The sequence below is a fragment of the Zonotrichia albicollis genome, chromosome 7, assembly GCF_047830755.1.
Source record: "Zonotrichia albicollis isolate bZonAlb1 chromosome 7, bZonAlb1.hap1, whole genome shotgun sequence".
NCBI lineage: Eukaryota > Metazoa > Chordata > Aves > Passeriformes > Passerellidae > Zonotrichia > Zonotrichia albicollis.
Genome location: NC_133825.1, coordinates 27,271,979 through 27,297,286, shown reverse-complemented (window position 1 = coordinate 27,297,286; position 25,308 = coordinate 27,271,979). Strand labels below are relative to the sequence as shown.

Sequence of the window (25,308 nt, the reverse complement as noted above, 5' to 3'; positions counted from 1 at the left end):
AGCTCAAGTTCAGTCAAGCACATGTTAAGTTTGTCCTTACTCAGAAAAGTGCTTACATTGACCATATGCTTAAATATCATCAGCTGCTGAATTAAACTCTGAAAACCCTCAGGTGCTCTGCTGGCTTGCTTTTGTTGTAGCCTTTGTGCCTCCTGGCAGGAGGTGGGTATAGGAATATCTTTGATGCCATAAGAATTTTAGGAGTAGAGCAGGAATTTGCAAATACATCATGCTGTCTCATTTTGGGCTTGAGGAAACCAGTGAACTTGGTCTGTGGCTCTGCGTTCTTCATGTAGTGACATAACTGCTGGTGAAAATATCAGAGCACTGGACAATTTAATATTGAAGTTTTGAGAAGCCCTATAAAAATCTGTCCGTCCTTTCTAAAGGTATTACTTGCTATAGTTTTTCCCAAATATTTGCCTAGCTGTATTTTTGGAAGATCCAAAGGTTTACATTGTAATTGGAAGTTCTTTCTGAATTTGTTACATTTTTTAAAACATCCAGTGCATTTTACACTGCAATTGCTTTGTTTTCCTCTGATCTGTGCAAGTTCTGTATGTTACTAATAACTTATTATTCATATTTTTAACTTGACACAGTATTACCTTGAAGCTTAAGAGAAAAGAAGCTAGAATATTAATTTTGTTAACTTAGCTATCTCTACCTTAATCTTATATTTGGCTAAGTGCAAACAGCTGCTCTCTATTTCAAGGGGTACTTGGTGTGTGTTTTTGTATTGATATTAAAGTTAGAAAATATGTTGATGAATATCTTGAGTAAGATTAATTTATATAACTTGTAACTTAGAAGAGGGCTTGAGATTTATGTCAGATAAATATTGACGGTTTGTAACTGAATTTGTTGTGCAGATAAATGGCATCTGACTATTATTGTTAAGCTTGTTTTAACCTTCAGAGATACGGGGTTTTTTTGAGAGAAACATACTGCAAAAGCTCTCTGGCAAAAAGTCAAGAATGGAAATCTGGTAGTCTATTTACAAATAGTACTTGCAGTGAAAAAGATGGACAGTATAGGGTGGGAGGTTTTTATTTGTTTGAGTTGGGGTTTTTGTTTTTTATTTAATATATATAATTATTTAGCTGCTGTTCCACCCAGCAAAGCATATCGGAATGAAATGAATGCTTTATTCTTCAGCTGTCCCTTAATTTTGGGGTATACCATTGTAACAAAACACTTGCTTGGGTTCTTTATCCAGAGTCCTCTGAAATCCTACAGTCATTCTGTTTGAGTTAGCTAACTTTGCTTTGGGGCGCACAACCTGCTCACTGGTGCTGGAGTGCTGTACCATGAGATTCATAGATGTTTCTGTGAGAGCTTTAAAATCTTCTGAAAAGTATGCTTTAACATTTTACAGTGCTCACATAAATTTAGGCCAGGGACAAAGGCCCGTATTAAACAGTGTGCAGGGATCACACCGGTGATAAACAAGGGAGTTGATTCTGAAGCACCCTCTTTGTCCTGCAAGATCTGCTGCTCCTGTTGCCTGCCCTCCTTTGCCCTCATGCAGTTGGAGCATTTTGAGGATCTGCTTTCAGGAAAATCTAAAAAGCAGTGGAGGTTATCTGTGCCATGGCTGAGTGCATCAAAATGCATTATTTACATCCAGGGGGCTCTTGCGCTGTGTCTGGGAGGGCACAGAAGGGGGCAGGGGTTCTGTGCTTTGTTGTGCCGGCAGCAGTGCACACGAGCAGTGTGTGCGAAGCTGTGAGCAGGACAAGAAGGCCTCTTGCAAGTTGCCATGGTTTAGTCTCTGCTTCTCTTCTGTGTCTCTCTTTCAAAAGGTTGAAATCTCTTCAAGAAAAGTGTAGTTGCTTGATAGGTTATGGAATACTGTGAATCAAGGCCTTTATAAAATGAGCATGTAAACTGTTTGCATTCAGTGGTAACTCACCTTTTTCAGAAAGTGTTTTTAGCTTTGACCATTAGATTAACATTTAAGTGTCTGTGTACTCAGCTATGTCACCAGAGTTTCCTTATGTGGAAGAGAAAGCTCATTTGCACCACCAGGTACTAAACTGCTTTTAATAAAAGCATTTCTCAAGAACATGAAGGTTTTTGTCATTTGAATGCAAAATGCTTTAGACTAACAGTGAGGAGATACTAGGATTGGGGAAGCATGATAAAGGTTCCAAGCACTTATTTATTATTAGGTTTACATTTTCAAAATTAGAAATTCTAAAATAACTGTTTCCGGTTGCTAGTCCAGTTACCTTTTGACTTTGGTCCTTTTTTTGTGTGTGTCCTATGGAGAAGCTGAGCTTTGTTTTTTTAGCTTTTTTGAAGTTAAGATGCTGATAGTGTTATGAGCTTGGCTTTTCTATGTCATACGTGGGGATCTTAGATTAAAAGGAGTAAACAACTGATCTACTTGTCAATTTTTTAATGTTTTCTTTTAGTGGAAGGGAAGGACTAGGAGTTGCAAGAAATAATCAATTTCCTTTATTCTAACTGACCTAATGTTTGCAGAACCTGGTTAGGAACTCTTGATTACTATAATTACATACAATAACAAAACTGAAGTCCTTTGGAGAAACCCAAGGCAATTTCCAGTGGTGTTTGTGGATGGATTAATTATTTTAATACCTTTGGAGTAATGCCTCCTAGCTCTTTTTTTCCCCCCCTCCTTCAGCATTACAGTAAACAGCAAACTTTCTTTGCAAAGGACTTAATTGGTAGTAATTTGTTGGCTAGATAGAAGCTGTCAGGAAATGGACAACACAGCTCTGTTGCATAGACGTTCTGTGTGGTTTTGATTTATTTAGGCATTCTGGGCTTTCTCCCAGGGTGTCGCTGAAGTTTCAACTTCTGAAAATTTGATCAAGGACCATCTTGTGTCTAACTTCAAAATAATATTAGTAATAAAAAGGGTGGAGCAAGACCACTGTTCCTAGGGGATTGAAAACAGTTTTAGTGATGTGATCCTTCAGAGAGCTCCTGTGCTTCCTCTCTGCACAGCTGGAGTTGCAGGGAGAGGTAGTGTATGGGGCCTCAAAACTGATGTGTTAATGAACAGCTGTTAGCAGCTGGGGGGCTGGGAGTTGGCATGAATTAAAAATGCTGTTGACTTTTTATTACTAGGTTATTACTTACAGGAATTTCCATTGCAAATTCCTCTTTTTCTTGTTTCTCCATTCCAGAACCAAAACTTAACTTGCTGATAACTAATTTACTGAAAACAGTGATTTTTACAGGCTGACATTGGTGTTGTTAGAATAACTGAAAAGACCTCTTCCTTTCCCCCCCCTTCTTTTTATTTCAACCATTGGAGTCAATATACTGGAATATGCATACACCCAGGATCACTGTATTCATAAAATGATGACACCTGTTACCTCTTATTAAATCAATACATTTCAGTGCTTTTCACCACTATTCGAGTTTTTGTTGTCCTATAGTCTTTGAACCTTGGATTTTGTGCTTGAAGTCCTCAAGAAATGTCCAAAACCAAAGCTAAAATACAAAAAAATATCTGTGTGATAATAAAAATGCACTGATGGCAATAGGAGGGAGGATACCAGCTTGAAGCAGTGTGTCTTGTCAGCAATTTGAATACTCTCCTAAATAAGGTCATTTTAAGGTAGAAGTAACATGTTCTGCTAGAACTGCAGGCTGAGGACCTGTGGGAGATTTAAAAGAAAAGTTAAAGCCTAGGTATCAGCAAAATTTGTCTTGTGTGTGTTAACATAGAAACAAAATTGTTGACTTCATTAACCGTAGAATTAGTGTATCGCCATAAAGCAGATTGACAATGTCGTGTCAGTCTTTGGAAGAAGAAGCTGTCTGAGTTTAGTAGTCTCCAGTTTAACCTCCTATCCATTTTAGTAATCTGCAAGTGTACTTGTTTGAACCCCCCCAAGCAAAACTATATCCACATTTGCCAGAATGTTCTTGTGCCATTCAGGCAAGTCCCTACAAGTCCCTGCAACTCTATATTTTTGGCAGAGTTTTGGTAGTAGTTCAGGTAATTGCACAGTAAACTCAAAAAGAAACTTGAATGTGTGAACCCATTTGTACCTTGAAAAAAAAAAAAAAAAGAAGCTGGTGTAACCCAATTTTGGCACAACTCCAGTTTAACCTGTGTGGGGCAGCTTCATTCTTTCCTTCTCATGAGGTTAAACTTGTATCATCAGGGGAATGTGTTGGCGTTGGAGATCAGAAGGCTTCCAGAGATTTCTTTGACAGAGCTGCTGGTGTGAAAAGGCTCATGGCCTGTGTCTAGAGGGCAGCCAGTTTAAATGTGGGTACAGGGATTGAAACTGCTTTGTTTGCGTTCTTTCCATCATTGCTGATCTAGTAATTATTTTATTTGGCGATCTGGGAAGATAAAGCTGATGGGAGACTGGGCTCTGTGCAGATGAGGGTCATGAAAACGCTGAGGATGTGCATGGATGGCATTGACAAAAGGACCAAAGTGTAGACAAGTGCTGTTGCACTTGTGGAAGCAGACACAGCCTTCCCAGCACCTGTGAGTGGTGAATAAAGCTGAAGAGCTGGAGACTGGGGCTGCCTTCTGAGAAATGATTGGCAGGGCTGGAAGATAACTCATTACAGAATCAGCAGAAGACTGGGAAACATTCATTTATGCCAATTCAAATTGCTCTGTCTCTGGAGACTTGGCAGTGTGATTCACTACTATGAAATATTCAGATTTTAATCATCATTGCCTAGTGCAAAAACTGTAACTTGGTCACTTCTAAAATGTTGAGCTTTTATTTTGCATAAACAAGTGTGAATTTATATAGCAAATGCATGTAAATAGGTACAAAGTATAGCCTTATATTAAGCTTCTAAAAACATGAATGTATCTATAATGTATATACATTCAAATTTACTTGTCTGCAATCTTAAAAGGGCTGTGTAAGAAATTATTTATCTACTGGGAACAATTTGTGTATGTTTTGGTGAATGAAGAGTAAGGCACAGAACTGAGCATTGGGTGTTGGCAGATTAGCAGTGGCTCAGCACAGAGCATTTAACATCTGCTCATATATTTTTCACAGTAACTTAAATACATGTTTGAGTTGTTCTTCAAGATTTACTTAAAGTACAAAAATCCAGGTTTTGTTGGTGGGTCAGACTCTGCTGAGTCTAAAGGTGAATTTCTGGGAAAGCTGGTATTTTTGTTTCAGATCTGCCCAGCTGTTCCTCATTGCCAGACTTATTGCTGCAAAGCAGTCCATAGCTACAAGACTGTAGCTCCTTTTCTTCAGCTGTTTTCTAGGAATCCCAAACCCAAGTACTTTGCCTTCTGATTCTGGCAGCTCTTACAGCTTGAAGTCATCATGCTTCCTGTTATTATCCAAGCAAGCTGTCCCCTGATAAACCCAGACAAGTCATTCTGTTCTACCAGATCATTGCATTGTCCGGTTTCTGCCCTAGTGTCCAAGTGTGTGGCACTCCTGGAAACAATGTGTTCCCAACTCCTCCCCTCCACCTATTCCCCAAGGCCTGCCTGCCAAGAGAGTAACTTACTCTCTTTGAATGTAGGTTTGGTCATTTTCATACAGCTATGCCAAGGATTACTGAGTAAGTGCAGTGGGATTTGGAGCGACCGTATAATGGAAGGGAAAACAAATTTGTGTACTTTCTGTGTTTTAAAGACAGATGAGCAAGGGCTCACAGGTTTGTTTGTTAAAACACAGCTCAAATACTGGGCCTTAATAGCTGCCAAAGGCCCTCTGGTTTGCTTGATGACATGAAGGCTTCTGTTTTAATATGCTATCAATGGAAATAGAAGTGCATGAAACATGGGCTTTAACTGAACAGAAGGGGCATTTGAAAACCTAGCAGAAATCCCTTTTGTGAGGGTTTTTTTGTTTTTTTGTTTTGTTTTCCTAAGGACCCAAAGGTGCTGGGGTTTTGTTAAAGCTCTTATTAAAGTTTTGACACTAAGCTTTCCCCATGCATACTGTCATAGCTATGTAATTCATATCTCTTAATAATTCCTCCTGAAATATATGAATAATAGGAAAAAGCAAAATTTCTGATGTTATTAATGGAGAAATTGTGCATATGAAAATGGCCTGTGTTTTGCTCTAAAATGTATTGCTTTTATTCGCTGGTCCCCTGTGCTCATTTTAATAAGTGTTTCCTGCACAGCCGAAGTGCAATGTAATAAATAGACAATATTAGACCCTAGTTGTGTGTATGTATTTTTCTTCTCAGAATTTCATTGAAAAGGTGATCTTTTGTGTTTTGGCATTTAGAAGTAAGTATGGGGTATATTTGGAACCCCAGGTAAAATTCATTTTTCAGAATTGCAGTGGCTGAGGTGTCTGTGTTGGACCATAAGGCCTCAGAGCCCTGCGTGCTGCAGCAGGAAGGATTCTGATTTTTCTTACAAGGCTTTAGCTTGCTGATTAGTATTGATTGCTGAAGGAATTGGCTACTTGAACTAGATGCTGAATCAAATAATCCCCTCAGTTGTTGCTTTGCAAATCCATTGTCACGGAACAAGTTGCTGAGAAGCTTTGCATATGTGCCACAGTGTGATTGGAAATTCTCTCGCAGTCCGAGTGGTAAAAATTGCACCTTTTCTCTACTTCTTAACATCCTATTGACAAGTGATATTTGTGCATAAATTTTAGAATGATAGTTTGTAGTTATATCTAATAGAATAACAAGAAAAGGCCAGAAGTAGCTTTTCAATACATCCAAGTGATCCACAGTGAGATTGTGCCTTGTAAATCAGATAGGTAGTGTTGAAAAATTCCCCATCTCTTTCTATCTAAACATTCTCTTCTGACTCAGCTCTTGACACAGAGCATAAACAGAGGACCTGTAGCTAATGAAGCTTTTAAATTTTGTGTTCTGAACTGATGTCCAAGATGTTGGTAACAAACCCATCAGCTGTCCCTGTCCCACCTGCTCAAGGCCTTTGCAGTAGTGTGGGATGCTGCATGACGAGTACATGGGGCTGCTGGCTGGGGAAGCAGGGAGCAGGTGGTACCATTGAAAATAGCCAGGGATTTGGTGTGCAAGTTTTGGGGAAGTGCAGTGGTTCTGGTCTGTGTTACCTGAAACTGATGGAATATAAACTGCAGCTGATATTTCTTAGACACCACTGCTGACATGTGAAAGGGATCGAACAAATGGGAGCTGCAGGATCAGCCACATTCGCCTTGGTTTTGCTAACTGGTTTGGACAAAGCCCAGGGAAGTCAAGTGATTCCTACTATGGTGCTCTTTGCAGACTTGGAGCCTCTGGCTGAAAGACAGTTGGTTACCTGTTGGTTGTTTTGGGGTCTGGCTGCTCTGTCAGTTACTTCTTTCCCCAATCCTGAATATCCTCTCGTCTACTGCATTTTTGTTATTGTTCACAGAAGACATTCAGCTGAAGCTTTCTTGCAGGAATTCTGGTTCCACATTTCCCATTGGCTATAACTGCAATTATTATGAAAATACTTGCTTTAGTTGATAACTTCAGGTAACCAGTTAACTTCTTGCTCAACTTACTTCTATTCTGTTTGAAAATGTTTCAGTTTATTTGATGAGAGGAGGAAATAATTCACATGAGAAGTATGAGCTATGGAAAAGCCTCTGATCTTGGAGCATGAGTAATATATAGTATTAAGTCATGAATTGTATCATACTGTATCAGGCATTCATATACTGCAGCTATACTTTTGTTTTAGGAGCATCAGAATTGTCAGTAATAAGAGTTTCATTCAGGAGATTATCCACGTAAAGAGTCCCTTGGAGACAGTTGTTTTGCCCCTCTGCTTTGGTTGCTGATTAAATTCCTGGGGCTGAATTTCTTGTAATGAGAAATTAGCTCTTGGATGAATTTCCAGAGGAAAAATATTGAGTAAGGGCTATCTGAGCTTCAGGACAAGGAAATGTGCTAGAGGTGGAAAATACAGCCTGCTATATATGCACACCCAGATCATGGTTCACTGATTTATTTTTTTTCCTCCTCTGGGAGACTAATACTAGGTCTTGTTCATTGACCACTGATAGCAGAGGTCTGTGACAAAGGAGAGAGACATGAGAACTTGTGAACAGAATAAGGGAATTAATTTATTAAGAGGTAAAGAAAGTAGGAGAAGTAGTTTAAATGTAGGTTATTGTTACAAAATGATAGGATGTATTAATGTAATAAATACCTGAAAATGTGTGTAGTGTACATTATAATAATAATGATGTTCTTAGCATGGTCTTGAACAGGAAACATGGAAAAAGTTTCAACTAGCAGAGAAATGTCTTCCATATTTGAGATCTCTGAACTTTTGGGTTCATTATCTGAACCTTGGGGTCATTAGCAAATCTCATGAAAATTATTCACATTACTTTCCTGGCAAGGGTGGCAAGTTGGTGCCCTCCATTAATGTTCTGTTGCCTTCTTCATGCCCACCATGTGCTAGTTCAGGGAAGAGTAGATGACCAGGCACCTGAAGCAGAACTGGTTGTCTTGATGATTTTGCAAGCCTGGAGCTAATGCATTTGTTTTAAGGAGCTTTTCTGTCCTGCATATGCAATGCATGGAAAGCATGGTGCCATTGCACAGGTCTTTACTAGCAGTGATATGGTTGCCAAATGATCTCTGCATATTGATAGTGAATTTTCTCTGTTATGTGTGTAACTTTCCCTGGGGTGGTGTGAAACTAGATCACCAAAATGATTTATGAAATGGAAACCTGTTTGAAGGCTCATATTAGTGGTAGTTTGACAGTTGTTTGGCTTTGTTATTTTAAATGGCTTTTATCACGGAATCAGTTTATTAAAACAAAGAGGGGCAGGTAGTGAGTATGCACAGAGACTGCTGTACTGAACCCAACTGTCCAACAGAAAGGCCCTGCTTCTGAAACTATTGCAACTCAAGTAGTTAAGCCTTGAGTGTGAATCTGTGATGGTTCAGTTAAACATGCAGTTCTGTACTAAAGGTGCATCTCTCTCCGCTGATAACGTATTCCTTACAAATAGGAAGGAGATTTTGAACAGCTTTAACTACTGATTCAGTGTTGCTCTTCATTAGACTTAGCTGCAGTTGCCATCAGACTTCTGTTTGGGGATTTGAGTTTGTTTTGTAGCGTTTGCTTATGCTGTCATATACAAGCCTCACATTGGTTAGGATGGGGAAATGCTAGGGAATTAATTCTGTGCTTCCACCACTTCTCTTAGCTAGAGATCCAGATTGTGGCTTCAAAATAAAAATTCCAGATACTTCATAGGAAGACTAATGTGCTTTACAGGCCAGACAAAATTAAATAGCACTGGTAGCTGCTTGAGATGAACATTCTCAGTGGGGTGTAGGGAGGAGATAGGAACTTGAGTGGCCTAAAAAAAATTATTTCTTTAAAAAAAATAGAAAAGGTTTGGCAAGAAGCATGCATTACAAGCAGTGAATACTTTCACATGCACACAAACACCCACCTAAACCAGACCTTTTCCTTGCCTCACCTTAGAGGCCGTGGCAGTGGGCAGGGGCAGCAGCCCTGGCAAAGCTGGGGGCTCAGGCTGTGCTTCCCTCAGCTGCAGCAGCAGCTTCAGGCACGCAGCTGTGGAGCTGCCCAAGCACCTCCTGCCAGTGATTTCCATTGTCCTTATCTTGGCAGGTAGCACAGTGGAACACTGCTCATGGCCTGAAGGAGAAGTGGGCGTCTCTCTGAGCTTGGTACTGGTTCCTGGACCAGTGTGAAGGCTGCTTGTGGTTGTGTGCTGCATTAATAATACTAATGGGCTATTACTCTAACAGTTTTGTGTATAGATAAGGATTAATATTATATTGAAATTTATTGTGAATTACTTAGTTTGTTGATATATGATGAAATCAATTCAGTGGTGTAATAGCTTTCATAGTATTACTTTAAATACTGTACTGCCTTTCCTGGGACTCAGTGTAATGAGATGTGTGTCTTAATTGACTGGTTTTTTTTAACATGTTGTAGATTTGCACTAATGATGGTTGGAAGTGAATATTTTTGTATTTTATAACATAGTTGCCTGTAAACAATCAGGCTAGAAAATGTTTTCCAGTGACTGCAGCTTTTCCTGGCTGCTTTTGTATCAACACTTGGCATTATCTAGTTGCTCAACTCAGTGCATTCTTGAATCGTTTTCAGGAAAAAATACTAACCTCCGTAGGACTTAGATTTTGGTAACAGACAATGATTTTTTTTTTGTACTTTTTCCTAATCTCTAACATCCTTTTTTTTTCCCTCTGTGGACAGAAATGGTTTTTTGAAGAGACTGAAGCCATTGTTGGGAGTGGAACACTTGGATTATGACAAGTTTTTCCTGCTAGTAGTTTCTAAGTGGGATCTGGGTGTGGGCTCGCATTTCTCCAGCAGTCCTCAGCATTGTGTTTAGCTTTTGGATGTGTCTGCACTTTGCTTCAGAGCTATTATTACAGCTCATTTAAACAGACACAAGGTAGTTTAAAACAAATTAATTTGGGTTCCAGTAGCAGGCCTGCTGCAGGGCTAAGGTTTCACTGTCTGAATATCCAGCCAGAGCTGGGGATTGTGTGTTTTGCATTGATGTTTTTATGGCTATGGCCCACCTACAGTTGCTGCTGTAGCAGTACGTCAGGTGGGCCCTTGCATGCTGCAATCATACCTGACTTGTTGCTGTGGATTGTGTTCTGTCTTTGTTACATTGTAAAGTGGTGAATTTCAATAAATTGCCAGGGATGAAAGGTAAGAGAGCATCTCTTGTACGACAAGTTTTCATTCCATGCATAAAATGGACAAAAAATGGGATGTTGATGAAGATGATCTCTTCACTGATAGTCGGCCTGTTGCAGCCAGGCAAGGTGCCTCCAACTGGCATCTATCTCCAGATTCCCCATGTTGACATGAGTCATTCAGACCTGCTGAAAGCATTAGGTCTAGTTATAACTTGCCCCAGTGAAGGTTCATATTAGCTTCAAGAGACTATCTGAGTCTCTGCCATTTTTCTGAGCTCAGGCTGTCAGTGTGACAAGTTGGGATTTTCTGTACATCATCAGTCTTAGTGGCTCACGAGCTGGTGAGCAGCTTGGGCTGAAATCTTCATCTCACTCAAGTTTCTGGATGCTTTGCTATTCACCTCAATGCTCCTTGTTTTCCCCATACACCATTGAATTAACACGTATTTCAAATAGGGATCAAATTTGTAAACACTGTCGGGTTGGCTGTATCTGCTGCCAGGTGTTGGAGGTGATTGATGACGTTGTAACTGGCCCTTGCAGCAGAAGTGGATGGACTTTGGTGCCTCAAATTGCTGCTCCCTGGTATTGCTACCTGTTTACTGCAAAAGACAGAAGCCTCCTTTCAACCATTCTGCTTCATGTTTTAGCCTCTCTCCTGCTGCCAAGAATATTTTTACATCAAGAGAAAATGAATTCATGCCTTCAGGATTTGTACTCTTTGCTCTGTGCTATATGGTAGCAACCCAGTGAGATGTGCAAGTGGAAACTGCATAAATGATTGATAAAAGCTGAGAGCTGTTTAAATTTTTTTCCTGTTTAATGACTATCAATAATTTAATGCATTTACTATATGTTTTTAAGAAATAACACCCATATTACAGGCTTGGGTTTAACAGGCTAAATGATTGAAACTTCAAAAAATACCTATTTCCAGCATGAAGTGTATCTTCTTTTTAATTAAGAATAAGATGGAAAAACACTAAATCAGGCTTGTAAGACAGAGGTAGTTGCTGCAAAATAATGTTTTTGCATGCCCCCTTCCTACCCCCCTTGTCCTTGGGGCTGTTGCTAGGTCAGCACTAGCCCACTGACAGCAGCACACAGGTTACCACCTGGCAGCAGGGAGCAGCAGTGATTGCCACCCCAGCAGGACGCTGCTTTCCAGATGTGCCCAAGCACCTGTCTCTGCTGTCCCTTATGTCCTGGCTCCTGGGCCCCACTCCACCAGTTATTTTAGCTGGTTTGTCAGCATTCTGTCACCCAGGGGAAGGTTGAGGGACAAGGCTTTTAGACAAAGATATTGCTTCCTTCTAGATCTAGCTTAAAAGGGAGAAATAAATGCTTGGCAAAATTATTCCCACACTGTTTCTTTGGAAGAGACTAAATTTTTCAAGTGACTAGTATCTCTCATTATGCTTCAGTGCACTGAGTTTGGTCCTCGAGACTTTGCATACAAAATGTGAGGTATAAATCCTACTTGTGCTTAGTAGGTACCTTTTCAGGTGATTAAGAGAAAATAAAATATTTTTTTTCCATCTTGGTGGGGTCATTGCAGTTAGACTGGAAGGTAAATGTCGTACAGAGGTTGGTATGCTTTAATAGGCATGTTACCTAAATGCATCCATGTGAATAGTGCTTCAGAAAGCACAGATTTTTTGCATGGACAAATGTCATTTTGGGAAGAGCTTTTCAGGATCCAAGGAAAGCAGGTGGGAAAATACAGATAGCTGTAACATTAAAGCCATAGGGAACCATTGTGTGAACACCTCTATTCAAAGATATAGAAATGAAGTTAGGCATTTGAATTAGAGTTTGTTCAAATTAATAAAAATTACACTGCTTGTTTAAGAAATATATTTCATGTAAGTAAAGTCTAATCTTTTACTTAGACATCTGTTGATGGTGGATCCCATGAGCTCACTAAGGCAAATGAAAGGACAATTTATTTAGGAGACCTGTGTTTTCATTGTCTCTTACCATGCTTTTATGCTTTGTCTGTGCTTCTGCAACAATGTTTTGGTTAACTTTTCTTGGCTTTTTGTAATAGATGCAATGATAATAGATTGAGAAGAGCTTTGAGTAGAGCTTCCTATCTTTGTGCAGATACAGTTCTGGGAAAATAGTATTTATGTTTGAAGAAGCTTCTTTTTTTCACAAATGTATCCAGTACAGGTGTTTGTGGTGGAAGGCTTACCCTGGTGTATGTGTGTGACATATGCACACACACATATGCATGAATAATAGGGATATGCTTTTAATTCATACTAAAATAAATGAGAACTTGCTAATTTCCAGCTTGTTCTCTTGTTGCTGTAGGTAAACATTATATTGTCTTTTCATGAAATGAAACATGTGAGTTCTATTTAATCTGATTCAGTGCCAGCTGTAGATAGTAGAAAATAGCGTGGAGAAAGAATCTGATTCAGAAGCAGGAGAGGTTCCTGACTTCATAACCCAAGGCTGAGAGGTTTTGTTCAGTTTCATCATGCTATTTTAGAGTAGGTATTTTAATCTTCTTTTTTCTGAGCTTGCATGTTTGTTTTTTTCACTAAGAAATGGAGACTGCTACTTCCCTCGATAGGTGTTAAGGAAATAGTTGTTTTATTACCTCTCCTAGAGCAAAAGGTTAAAAATCAACAGAAAAAGAAAGAAAAGAACTTTTTGCTGTGATACAAACTTGACCGATATTAGTACGCTCTGAGTGTACTTAAAATTCACCTGAAGAAGAGTAGCTGTTAAATGTAGATTGGAGAACCTTGAGAATACTTGATTTTCTCTGTAAATTTGAAGAGGTGTTGGAGGGTTCTGTTGCATACAGCAGTTCTCTGATCTAATTCCTGAGTGTAATGCAATTAGTAGCCATCATGGAGCTAGAAAATGCAATAAACCAGAAAACCATCCAGGTTGGTTGTGTACCCTGGGAGCAGGAATTGCTCGAAGAGCTGATGGGGGCTCCTTGTAGGGGTCAGACAGGATAAGGTCAACAAGCTCTTCACCAGTCATCTTGTGCAGATTGGAAGTGAGGGGCATTACTTTGCCAAAATTTTATTTTCTGAATGTATAAATTGTCCGGATCACTAAAGACCTAGAAACTGCAAATGTCCTACAGGATTTATGCATTTTCCATAGGAAGTGGGCTGCATTTGGGTAATGCCTGGAAAAAACACCACCTTTGTTGTGCAGCACTAAGAAGAAATCTGGTATCATAATTTAGAAAAGATTAGTCAAAACTGCCTTCTTGTATCCCTGCTCCAGCTCAGGTACTGTCCAGAATGGGCACACATCGTGTGAGATATAATGAGAACCCAGACCTAGCTGGAATCATTGAGGATTATTTTTATTAAGCTTGATGTAGGAAAGCAGCTCTGCTAAATTCATTGCAGGAGTTGACTCACACACCATCTTGAGGGTGTTTGACTCAACATATGCCTAGTCATTTATCTAATGTTGATGTCAGCGATTTGTTGGGTTTTGATACAGTGTTTCCCAGTTTTCTGTTTGTTTCCTTCCTGCAGTGGCTGTATAGCCAAAACATTTTGACATTTTTTTCATACGAATTATCTCTGGCCCTGCCAGAAATTTAGTCAAGTCTCTTGGTTTTGTAAATCATTTTGTGAGGTTTCTCCACTTAGGATTTGACTTTCAGCTAATGCGTTATTTCACTTTACATTTTTTCTTGCCTGACGATTTGAGAACAGACCAATCTCACTTTCTTTGGAGCAAGTCAAACCTATGTCTTTAAATGGTACTTGAGACAGATTTCTGTCTGCCTGAGAATGTTGTTTAAAAACTTTGGTTTTTTGCACTAAGACTTCCTTTTTGCCACCTCTTGATTTTATGTTCAATTTGAAAATATGCTTTCTTCAAATCTTCTATGTCTACTCTAAATTATTCCTCTTACTGGTAATAGAATGCAAGTGCAAAATTTTTAAGTGCTTAAAATAAAATCAGTACTTGAATTCTTAACAGACTTTACTGGAAATCTGGGGGGGTGGGGGGTAGGGTTCTTAGCAGGGAGAAAAATACTGTCAAAAGCATTCTTTTGATTTGATAATGAAAAAGAAAAGCAAATTATTCATTTGATATAGGGATACAAAAATAATGTATGTTTGAGGGGGTGATACAATTTCTTTTTTTTCTTGCATTTTGTAACCTGATCTGTGCTGAGCTGCTGAGTAAGTATTGATTTGCACATAGCCTCGGGATGTACACGTGTCAGGAGCAATTCACTAAGGGTCATTTCTTCTCCCATCCCCACAGTTAGGGCTGTAGCACTGTTTCCTTTTTTTTTTTTTAAAAAAAAAACCAAACTAAAAACCCCCCAAAAAACCCTGATTTGAGCTCTCCAGGTTTCGGCTTAAGTTGCTTTGCATCAATTAGTACAAGTTGGTGAAAGCTGACAGAAAGCAGAAATGCAACTGATGAGGGGTAAGACATTGAGAAAGTGAAATTAAACACTGTGGGAAGGTTTGCCTTTAGGCAGAGGGTTGAGGAGGCAGGTTTTTGAGTAGCTACATTTTTGTGTCAGGATCCATTCTTTCACATTGTCAAATTATTGCTGCGCCTATTTATGGGTGCCCATAACAAGGCAGAAGAGGTTTTGAATCACTGAGCTTGTTCTTTCTCTCTTTAGTGCACATTTTCTGTGTGTTGTCTTCTGTGATCTTTATTTAGTTTTTCATTGTTTATTTACACTGCCACTTCATGAATTCTTTAAATCATTGCCTATCTAGAGGGGAATCTGGACAGAATTACTCTTGCAGCTTTAAGTCTTGCTGACAGGAGGAGAGAAAAAGAGAGCTTTTGTCCCCTAGAGAAATGCAGGAACTGTGGCCATTTAGAATTGGACAGACGTGGTGGCTTTGAGGGAGATGCTGTGATAGAAGTGCTGCCTTTTATGTTGTATCCTATCTGTTGGGGCTCCTTAATTCAAATATTTTCCATGAGACTAGGATCTGTATGTAATTGTTTTTTTGAGGGGTGGCAGAAATGTGTGTGGTAATGTAAGGTAGCATAGACTTTTTTCCTTATTTTGAGAACTTGTTCAGATTTTCCATAAGAGAGAAAAGGGTAGAGTTTTTCTGTAGTAATATAAGCCAACAAAGTGTGATGGAGAACAGACTGGATGTGTTTCCCTTTGCTCATTCCCTGTGGAAAACCTTGATTGCCATTTCCTCAAAGATGTTAATGTCTTGCATTCATGCTTTAAAATAATTTTCCACTTGATTTTCCTGCCTTTCATCAGAGGCAGGTACTGGAGGTAGGGAGGGGCCCATTAAATCTCTGCATCTCTAAGCTTCTTTAAAGTCATGTTAGGAGTAGGGCAGAGAGAGGGAGATGGTCTGAGGTGAGGAACTGTGGTTTTATGGGAGTGAAGCTCAATTTCAAAGTGGTACCTTTAGTCAAAAGGGTTTTTAGATCCTTTTCCCTTCATTCTGTTTTAGAAAAACCAAACACAAATGCTTACTCTTGCTGCTATTGAAAGATTTTATATAGTTGGAATAGATTGTCTTGAGAAAGAGAAGTTGTCTTAAAAAGAAGCAGAACTTATGATTAATTGCAAATACCTCATAATTGTAGGTATGATCCTCTCAGAGCAGAGTACATAAGCACTTGAATGTTGGTATATACCTGTATGTTCAGTATGCATGTTGGAATTTGCCTTTTGCCAACTATTTTGATAGTAAATGTGGCTCATTTGAATTTTTACAGAAGTGGGTGTGAGCTTGGCTGAAGCTTGTTTACTTAATAGAATAAGTCCTCCAGAATGTTTCTGAATTGGACTTTAACCCATTCTAGTATGGGGCTTTTTCCCATTCTGACAGGAATCGCTTTGCTTTTCTTAGTAGTGGTTGACATTCATAGTCCCTGTTTTGGTAAGGTGACAATGGAGAAAATACAGGACACCCTAAACTGGTATTTTGGAAGTGCAGAAGTAGTGGCACAGTAGCTCTGTCAAGCAAGAGCTGTAATCAGTAGCCTCTTTGAAAATCATGGAAGCTAATGCTTATTTCCTTTTTTCTACATTTTTTCTTCTCCCCTCAGGAAATACTGTTGTGCTGAGGAAGAAAACAGCTCTCTCCTCCCCCTTTTTTTTTCCCCACCCTCCCCTCCTTTCTTCTTGCCTGATTCAGAAGCTCCAGGAATGTGCTAATTGGCGGTGGCCTCTTCAGAAAGGTAAGGGGTAATTGTTATCTGCTTTTCAAGGTGTCTTGCCTGCTCTGCTCCTTCTGGAAGGACAGGTGATGGCAGAAGAAGTTTGTCTTCATGGAGTTTAGCCAAACTTCTGGTTCATGTGGGTTGCCCTTCTAGCGCTGGAATGCAAACAGGAGCTTTGTGCACTTCTTGCTCTACTACTAAGTGTAGGATACTGTCCCTTGAGAAAATCTAGAAGATGAGATATATTTTAAATACTTGTAGAGGAAAAAAAGTAAAACTGTTGTATTGCAGACTGATTAACTAAACCTTTGCCTGAATATCAGCTTGGATGGAAAGACAGAGTTAGGTCTGGAGAAGGCAAGTTGAAGAATCTCAAAGCTTCTTTTGTTATTATCACAAATGTACTTCTGATTGGACAAATACAGATTGGTTTAGTTGTTGTTCTGGTTAGTTTTTTAAACTTGATGTCTTCTCTGGTGTCTGTCATGGTTTTGTGGCTGGTTGTAGCCCTGACAGATAAGACAGGAACTATCTGGAAGCCCAACTCTAGTTCTGAATGGTGAAACACATGGCAAGTCTTTCACTATCTGGACTTCTTTCAGTTTTGGACAGAAGTGCAAAATGTGTTGTGTGAGAGGAATTGAATTTTGTAGTTATGTGGTGATCGGAAAATCCATGTCCATCTTTTCACTGCAAGGCATTCAGTTTGTGTTGGGGATATATCAAGTCCAAAAAATTAGTGCTGATTCATAGAGCATTGTGAGCTGCAGGAGTAGACTCAAGTTTGTTGCTCGACAAATTGCATATGTATTTTAATATTAAAGATTTGTATATGCTTAGGAGCTGTAGTGCTTTGAGATGTCATTTCCTCTTCCATCTTTGTGATAGATGTTAATGCTCTTTGTAGTGGAGGAAATATCTTCTGTCTAGACCTCAGCCACTCTGGTTAGAATTGACATCTCAACTTAATCCAGCACTGAGAAGGGATTTATGCTAACTTGCTAGGCTGTGAATTGGAGAGGCCAGTGCATGATAGAAGTTTTCCTACTGGATTGCTTGATGGTGTTAACATTTGTGAAGGGTTTTGAAAGACAGTGTGATGCAATAGTGTCTTAAATTGCCCCAGCAAGATTTGTCAGAGTTCATTTGTCAGACCCTCACGCTGACTAAGTACACTAACGTATCAAGGATAAGCTCCAGACAGGTAATGTGCCTTGGGATGTTCTTTTTCTTATTCTCCATCTCATTCTTGCTGCTGTAGAGGCAAGCTAAGTCTTTATTGAACAGCCACTACCAGCTGTCTGGCTACTTTCTGCAATAAAGCTAATGATCTAATGGGCAAGTGTTTCTTGGGGACCTTCAGCTGAAGCAGAGACAAGGAGAAACATACGGACCAGCTAAAGGGTTCTCAAGGAGTTTGCAATTTCCCCAGGGCTCCTTCTATGTAATTACCTGTCTCTCTCTTTGTCTCCTATCTTTTAATGCAGCAGGAGTGTCAGACTCAAGGCTGCTATTCTTCGTTACTATGGAAAAGCTGGTTACACTCCTCTTCGTGTACTTCAGAAATGGCAATCGTTGGTCCCCAGCTGGTTCCCTGAATCTAACTTAGAAATGGATGATAGCTTTCCTGCTTGGTGCCAGACTAAAGAATGCAGCTGCCTGTTGCAGGCAGGCATTGCCTTTACCACTGATGCTGTGGCATGCTGAGAGGAACCTGCAGGAGCTGCCTTGTGGCTTCTGAACGTGTTTTCTCCCAAACAAGCAAAGGCTCTAAAATTCCTTTGAAACACAAAATTTTGGGGCACACTGAGATGTGGGAGGCTTGGCTGAGCTGCATGTGTGGAGGAAGGATTCTATAAGGATTCATAGCTCCAGCTGAGTTTTTGTACTGTTTCTGAATGCCTTCAAACTCCCTGGGCTGGGGGCTGAGGGAAGCTTTAGATCTCTCTTGCAGGATTGTGAGCATCGCTTCTTGTTATCGTCTCCCTCCCAACATATGCCACTGCTCAGTTCAGTAGGATCAGCTGAGGGGCTGTGCACAGCTATTTCTCTCTGGCTGGATACATCTGTTTGTCCCTCTTGCACAGCACTGGAAATTTGGAGGGGAATCCCTGCCTGCTGCTCCCCTCCTCCTTTTCCTGTACATGCTTCCTGAGTTGCAACATGTCAGACAGATCATTGCTCTGAAGCTGTGGCTTGGGAAGGGCTCCAGCATAAAGGCCTTGTCTCTGTGTGCTCCTTTTCATCCTAGTGAGGAGAGGGAAACAGTCCTGTGTTGGACAGGGTCCCTTTCCAGCTGCTGCAGGCTTGCACGCCCAGGAAGTGTGTGGTGCTGAGCCCCTTTATGGTACCTTTATAAAACATGCTTTAACTGTCTGCAAATGTACGGTATTTAAGCAGCAGAGTCTGTATTATCAAATGCAGTCATGCAGACTGTAGTCCTCGGGTGAAAAGCACTGGGGGGAGAGGCTGGATGTGACAGTGAAATTTGAGAACCAAAGCAAGAGGAAATTCTTGCCCATGTGTTGGACTAGAGCAGGTTCAGTAGAGGTGGAGGATGGGGAACAAATACTCCTCCTCAGTTTGGAAATGTTGAAGGAGGCAGTCAGAAAGGAGAGGGAGAGGCAGGGCAAGGAAAAGGCAACAGAAGATCAGGCTGTCCAGTGGGCCACAGTTTGCTGTGTTTTGTTTTTTGCCTTCAATGCTGTGCTTTTCTCTGCCCGTTCTTCTTAACTAAATTTGGGCAAAGATAATTTTCAAGTTTCTTGTTTGTTAAAAGAGGAATCCTACCTCCATTCAGGTTTTTTCAGATGTTTTGTATCAGTGCATATGGAATGACTATTTCACACTTATTTTTTTTTTTATTGAGAACTTTTATTTCCCTCATCATTTCCCAATTTTCTGTTTTTATTTGTATCAACCTGGGCCATCTCCAAAGGAAAGGTGATACTGCTACTAACTAACATTTTGGGTGGGTGATACTGCATGTTAAACACCATTTTTGTAATAACTTAGCTGTCAGTTGGAAGTTTGCCCTAATTGTATTTTTCTTTTCATTTATAAATCAAGTTCACAGTTCTTGGGCTTTTGTAGAGCATTTCAATACTGTGTTTGTTTCAGGTCGTAGATTTTTTTCTCTCTCAAATCCTTTGAGATCTCTGAGGTTAGTATTTCTCATTCAATAACTGTATTCAGTAAAATGATGTGCCTGTCGAAGCTGTATTGCACCTTAGGAGAGGATGACAGGTTCTTCCAGAGTTCTCAATTTGCAAACCCTTAACCATGTCCCACTTTAAATCAGGACTTTGCCACTGCTTAAGGTCTTTAAGTACTTCATTAACTTCACAATAAGCCTGCCCTCTCTTGCTTTTTATGACAACCTTTGATTTTTTTCGGAGTTTCATTTCATGAACGTCACAGGTATTAATTCTTTACTCTGATATAGAGAAGACTTAAATCTCAAGCTTTAGTGAAGAAGGAAAAATAACTTCAATCATGAGTTGATATTTCAAAATCACGTTTTCCAGGGGTTTTTATTTTTTCACCTCTGTTTGGCATACACATGGTTTTATGTGGTGCTGCCTAGGGTATTATGAGGGCTGGGTACTACTTGCAGCCCAGGCTGTGGTAGCAGAAATCATTCATCCTGTCTCATCCCTTTTTGGCTTAGCCCACGGGAAGACTCCTGTTCAGTTAGCCCAGTCATTACAGTAGAGAGCTGCACTAATATCTTGCCAGCTGCAGGACAGAACATATTTCATCTTGGAAGCTTTGCCATGAATACATTTTGTCTAGAAAATTCTGTGCAGATTTGAACTGCCAGGCAAAGTTATACTGCAAAGTGCTTTGTAAAATGTGTCCTAAAACATCTTTATCTGGTACTGATGGCCTTAAAAGCCAGATGAAGTGCATCAGTGACTCATGGTCAGTTACTGCCCTGCTGTGTGATGTAAACCAGAGCTTACTTTGGTGCCTTCTTGCATACAGCCTTTCAGGCTGGATGGTGAATTTCAAGCTTGTGCTTGTAGTCTGCAGTTCATACCCTAACCAAGCTCTTCTCTTGAAAGAGATCTCTTAAATTGCTTGTAACATAAATAGAAAGTTTCCAGTCACTTCCTTACTATTTAAGTTACTATTCTTGATTAAACAGATTAGATCTAAATGTTAGAATGACCCAGAAAATTTTATTTCCCCTTCTCCTCACCTTCTTTCCTTCCATTCCTCTATCAAAATACAGATTTGTTGCAGTTTGAAGCCTTATGATTTTTCAGTCTTCTGGTGGGCATTGTTGTGCAAGAGTGGAAGCTTAACATTTTAAAGAAGGAAAAGGGAAGGTGTGTGGCTTTGGGTTTTCTTTATTTTTTAAAGTTTCCCAAATACATTTGGGTATTTCTAACAGTTATAATAAAATCAGTTGATTACAAAGTAGGTTAGGTATATGAAGCAAAGCACTGTTTTCCAGCAAAATGAGCAGCTAGGATGTATTTCAGTCTTCAGATGCTTGGCTAAATAATGGTGACATACGTTTTTGCTGCTAGAAGTTGAGATTTTGGCGGTCATATGCCACTGTGAAATCTGTAGGCATATACTGTAGCAGAAGCTGTCTTTATGCATATACAGCACATGGTATTTGGCTTGGGAGAAAGTTCTTCGCTCTCTAAGAAAGTCAGGTTTTTGATGGAACTGACTGCTGTTTGTGCTTCATAGTTAAAATTTTTATTCTGGAAGGACAAATAAGTTGTATGTACTAAAGATATTGTCGTTTTGCCCGTGTTCCCAGCAACACAATCTATTTCCCTGTCTCTTTCTTTTTTCCAAGTGTTTCTTTCCAAGCTTGTGATCATAATTACAGTGAGAAGTAGATGACATACATCTGTATATTCCAGCAGGAAAACTGAGCCTTGGAAGCATTTTGGACTGTAGGACATTTCCTTACTCACCTCTGTCTTACAAGTGTTTTGGTATTCCCAAAGGGCTCTGGAAATGTCAATCTGATAAGACACTGGGTGTGGGGAGGATAGAGAGGAAAAGGAAAAGGATGGAAGAAGTATGTGAGTGGTGGTTCACCAGTGTCACATTAATAGAATCCTCGAATCAAGTGCTCATTCATTTTAACTAGAGGCTAATTAATCAGAGTGAGTAGATAAAATGATAAGCTGCTTTTAATGAAGTGAAGCAGCTTTATTAGCAGTAAGCAAAACGCAAAATATTTGGTCTCTGGCACATGTGGTTTTCATGGGGGCTGTGGTTTGCCACCAGCTCTGGATTGTGCTAGCCTTTTTCGTGCTGCACTCTGCCGGCTCTGCTGTCTGTGTGTTTCAGCATGTGGCCAATTCAGAATTCAGGAAATAGAGTCTAATCAGAAGCAGGTGTAACATTTTAAAACCAGAAGGAATGTTCCTCACAGATCTTTTTCTGTGCCAGATTAGCATTTGCCAATTTTCAAACTTCGGATGCTGTTATTTTTCTTTGGAGATAGCAGGCTTTATGCTTCCAAGCAGACAAACAAAAAGCTGTGTGGATTTACCAGAGTGCCGCTGTTTGAAAGGCAGCAATATGATCCTGCTTGCTAACTGCTAACATAGCCTGAAACCAATGAGTAATTATCCACCCATTTGCAACTTAAGAACAGAAATGTACCAGGCTGGTGCTGCTTGTGTGAATGGTTAAGTAGAGGGCCAAAGCCAGCGTGCCACTGTTAAACTGGAGCAGGCTTGCATGCTCCTGTTTCAGATGGCTTTCTGCAGTGCATCTGTGCCATTGTGCTGTTCCCCGGCGTCCCTCTGGAAAAGCTGTAGAAACCATTCGATGGACTATGATGTGCACGGCTATAATAGGAAATACATAAATGAGTCACAGATTAAGATAATGACGTAATTTACATTGGACTGAATTACATTAAGTGCCCACATTTAGGCTCGAAATGAACTTTACTTAAGGCTATGTGTATCTTTGTTGAAATAAGCTAAAATTAACAAATTATTCATTAAAGTCACCTCGAAGTAAACTTAGAAACTACCAGTTCGGTAAGGTTCCGGTAGTTATGTGAACTGGAGAAGCTGAGCTGGTAGGTGAATGTGATTTGCGAATAGGATGCTGGCAAGGAAATTGTCTTCCCCCCCCACCAGCCTTTCCTTAAAAGACTGCTTCTCAGCGCCATTCAAGTGTAAATCCTTGTGCAACAAAGGGGAGGCTGGCAGCTCCACCGGTTCAGCAGTATAAGCGATCTCTCATGCTTCAGTTGAAAGGTTGAATCCCTGAAACGAGAATGCTGCTATAGAGGGAAACTCTCAAAAGGCAGCTGAGAATGGTGGGGTGGGGGGGAGCACAGGGCTGGAAAGCTGTTGAGATCCTTGAAAGTGCAGTGACAGTTTTTGTCTTTACTGTAAAATGACCTGGAGGCAGCTGGACAAAAGGAAAGGCTGCTGTTCAGGTGAGGTTGCCATCACCACTCTAGGAGCTGGATTTTACTTGTTCTCTCCCTTAGGAACACAGCATGTTGCTCTATTTGCCAGCACTCTATGTGGTGCCAATATTTTGTCTACAGTGTGCATTGAGTCCCTCTTACTTTTCCTGTTTGGATTATTCTTTCTAACGACTTTGTGTTGCAAGTCTCAAAGCTTTGGAATTGTGACTTCTTGCTTTGCAAAACAGGGTATGAAATCGTGGACATTGGGTTGTACACTGAAAGGATGAGGTTAATCTTGCACCTTCTGAAACCCTTGTAAATATTTGACTGGCTACTCAGCAACACAGCTGAACTGCCTGAGTTAATGCTTAATGTGAGAGTGGTCCTGAAGTGCATGGCTTTGGTGATGGGCCAAGGGTCACAGAGTGAGCAGTAGTTCCCCATGAAGACATCTGTGCTCCCTGTTCCTTATCTTCCAGAATTCCTCCCTTTCCCCCTCCACTGCCCCAGATCTGCAGGAGGAGATGAGATAGCTGAGGCCACTCCAGGCAGGGTCAGCTGGGTGTGTTCAGGTGGCAGTAAAATTGGTTTGGGCTGTCCTGCTGACTTTCTCTGCCCTGGTGCTTTTGCTGGTCCAGCAGCAATGTGGTAATCCTTCATGTCCAAGTGAGGGTGAGTCTATCAGGCTCTTCACAACTGCATCTGGGTTTGGAACAAAGTTTTTGTGCACGTATAAATGGCACAAAATTAACTGCCAGTGGGCAGTTGGTAGTAACTGGTCACTGGGAAGGAGCAGCCTAGAGATCTGTGACAAATCTGATCCTGAGTATGTTAAAATTTAAATTGCAGGTTCTGATGCTTGCCATGCCTTGATAATGTAATAATACCCTCTTCTTGTGTTCTGAATGAAATGCTTTGTAGTGTTGCAAAGTTAGTACCCAGACTATATGGGAAAATGTTTTCAGCTTTGTCCCAGATGAGTGGAAATCCCCTTCTTGTTTTATGGGAACTAACCAGTGAAAGACAGCTTTTGCTTTTCTGATGTAAAGATTGATCATTCATAATGTTGTGCCCTATCAGTCCTTCCAAGTGGCAAGAACCTTAAATGTCAGTGCAAATGGAAGAAGATTGTTCAATATCATAACAGAGCCACAGCACTGTTTAAAAATAAATGCATTTTTAAACTGATTGTTTAGGTGTGATGACTGTTGCTTGAGGATACCAGCTATCAGAGACCATCCCAGAGACATGTATAATGTATTCCAGTAACTGTATAAAGAAGTAGCACTGCCCTACCTACTGCACCATGAGATGAAAATAAGCAAAACTTTGATTATTGAAAACAAACTTGTTCTATGCTGTTCAAAAAAAAACTGTAGCACTTTCTACAGGTGTGTTTTTTTAATTATTGCTGCTGTAAAAATAAATTTGTTAATTTCTGGCAATAATTTATTGTTTTGATATTTGGGAGCAGGTTGTTGTTTTGTTTGGTTTGTTTTTGGTGGTTCTTTTCCTTTGTTTTGGGTTTTTTGTTGGTATTGTTGTTGTCTGGGTTTTAATATGCTGAGTAGTTTTTATGCCCACTTAGAGTTTGGTAGTCTCTGTTTTCTAGTCTGCATTTCTATGGCAGAAACTTTGATTCCTGAAGATCAATTTGGGAAATACCCTATCTGACAAAAATGTCTCAGGAGAAAATGAGCATCTAAGGAAGAAGGCGGTAGTGTTGGAAGAAGTCTGTTCATGGTGGTAAGGAGTTTTGACCTCAGACCAGGGACTCACTTGGGAAAGGTTCAGTACGTTTGACTCCAATGCTCCTAATCCAAACAAGCCACACGGAAGAAGCTAGAAAAGATAAGGTTTGGGAAAACCTTTTGCTATGTGGCTTGTGATCCGAACATCTCAATCATAGTTCCTACACCTTCTTTTAAGATCTACTAGTGGGCAGACACCTGTGTGAGCCCTGAGCATGGCCTCAGCTGGCAGGTGTTAGTTTAGGTGTTTTTATAGCAGAATGCAGTGCTGAAAAAGAATATCATTCTTTACAACCCATTATCAGATGGGGAGTTGAGATCTAGGTAGTGGTTCTT

General features: G+C 40.1%; 1 protein-coding gene across 8 annotated transcripts in view; it reads left to right on the top strand.

The window, feature by feature from the left end:
• ZMIZ1 (zinc finger MIZ-type containing 1) overlaps nt 1-25,308 on the top strand; it is a 332,546-nt gene that overhangs the window by 33,666 nt on the left and 273,572 nt on the right. For 7 of the 8 annotated variants that reach the window (XM_074544741.1, XM_026799542.2, XM_026799541.2 and 4 more), the window contains exon 2: nt 16,699-16,830. The exons of the other annotated variant lie outside the window; for it this stretch is intronic. The gene's annotated coding sequence lies outside the window, so the exon portion shown is untranslated. The remainder of the gene's footprint in view (nt 1-16,698; nt 16,831-25,308) is intronic. 8 annotated transcript variants of the gene reach the window in all.